The sequence below is a fragment of the Octopus bimaculoides genome, chromosome 14, assembly GCF_001194135.2.
Source record: "Octopus bimaculoides isolate UCB-OBI-ISO-001 chromosome 14, ASM119413v2, whole genome shotgun sequence".
NCBI lineage: Eukaryota > Metazoa > Mollusca > Cephalopoda > Octopoda > Octopodidae > Octopus > Octopus bimaculoides.
In genome coordinates, this window is record NC_068994.1 from 34,935,710 (window position 1) to 34,937,521 (window position 1,812).

General features: G+C 29.0%; 1 protein-coding gene across 2 annotated transcripts in view; it reads right to left on the reverse strand.

The window, feature by feature from the left end:
• LOC106883333 (putative protocadherin beta-18) overlaps positions 1–975 on the reverse strand; it is a 335,715-nt gene extending 334,740 nt beyond the window's left edge. Inside the window, exon 1 of one of the 2 annotated variants that reach the window (XM_052973083.1) lies at positions 845–974. The gene's annotated coding sequence lies outside the window, so the exon portion shown is untranslated. Of the gene's footprint in view, positions 1–844 lie in introns of both variants that reach the window. The other variant, XM_052973084.1, reaches the window with a different exon arrangement.
• Positions 976–1,812: the final 837 nt, after the last annotated feature.

Sequence of the window (1,812 nt, forward strand, 5' to 3'; positions counted from 1 at the left end):
TAGAGAGAGAGAGAGAGAGAGAGAGAGAGAGAGAGATTTGGTCAAGTGACTAAGATACAGAGATCTTAGGAAACAATGTAAGCATGATACTAACTTTTTGTTTTTTAATTAATGTTTTCTTTAAAAAAAATCCCATTGGTTGTACAGCTGTGCTACATGAGAACATGTACACATGTTGATGACTAAGGAAATAGGAGAGAAACAGGAAATAAACAGCAAACAGCACCAAATAAATAACAGCAATGTAATATAGCATTTTTCTTCTTTTTCTCTTCTAATAATGGTAAAGCAGCTACTATGAAGCATTTTTGTTTTTTTTTTCACTGATATTTATTTTTATTTTATTTATACCAAACTAATTCTTTGATGGATCGTTAAAACTGTGACAAAAGAAATGGAAAAGGTGTGTGGAGAAAAAAGGTGGAAGTGGTGGTAAAGCAAAAAAAAAAAAGAAAAGTAAAAAAAATGCTTTGTTCCAGAAGGTTCTTGTGAAGTGCATTTCTAATTATTTCCTCGTCATAAGGTCACAATTAATCATGGTCGTCACTACCTAACAGTAAGCACACCAAAATAAAAAATAAAATAAAAACTATGCCTATACATACATATAAATAAAAATTAATTAAAAAGAAATAAATATAATACATACTATAAAAAAAGTATAAAGAAACAAATTAATAAAACATTATCAGAAATGAGAAGAAACGTATTCAAAGGTGCAACAACAACAACAAAAATAACAAATATATAAATAAAAAATAAAATAAGAAAATCATAAAAGAAACATGCAATAAGAACAGATGAAAAATAAGGGTTTTAATTTGATGGATTAATTTATACTCACAATGATATCGATTTTGAAGTATTTTCATCAATTAGAGAAGAACAGGGGGGAATGGAAGGTGGTTTTACTTTGTAATTTCCTACATTAAAAGAAGAATATATATTATTTACTTTTTATTTTTTTTTTTACTAATAGACCATTTTCATTAACTTTTTAATGTTGTTAATGTTATTTTTTTTTTATCTATTTTATTTGTATATTTTATTTTTCTAAATAAACCTTTCTCTCAAAATGAAGCGAAATGTCAGAATAAATGAGTACTGTAATTATATTTGATCAAACCCCTTTTTAAAAAGTAAATATCTTTTATTTTATTTTAGTTCTTCTTAACATTTCTTGTTTTTTTTTTTTGTTTTTATTTCTCTCTCCTCTCTCTTTCTAACAATTTTCAAAGGGTTCATTAGAATTTAAAGATGTGAGTTGTTTCATTTATGCAAGGAATGTCCAATCTGAAGTCTCTTGTTGAATTTATTTAAGAAAAATATTCAGTTTGAAGATGGTTGTTTTCTTTTGTCGAAATTATCAATCCATAAAGACAGTTTTCATATGTCCATCATTTGTAAAAAAGGTTTGGTGATGAGGAGGCAGGTGAATTGTAAAACTGTTTTGTTTGTTTGAATAATAACTCTTTCAGCAGCATGTTAAGTGTTAAGAGCTGCATCAGTAGTGAGGAGGACTACTGTAAGGAACGTATCAATATGCTCAATACAGCTTTGAACTAATTAAAGAGCCACATCAATACTGTATTAATAGACACTCTCATTGTTTCACTAGAAGTTTCATCAAGACACAACTGCACAGAGTCAGATTGTGGGAAATGATTATCATCCTATGGTTGCCTGTGTGCAAGGCCAAAGCTGAGGACTTGTGGTAGTATCCTCTGCCAATCACTTCTGGGGTTTTTTCCTACTCACCTCTGGACTTATGAAAAATGTGTTATGGTGTTGGTGCTGGTAACGTGGTTTGCT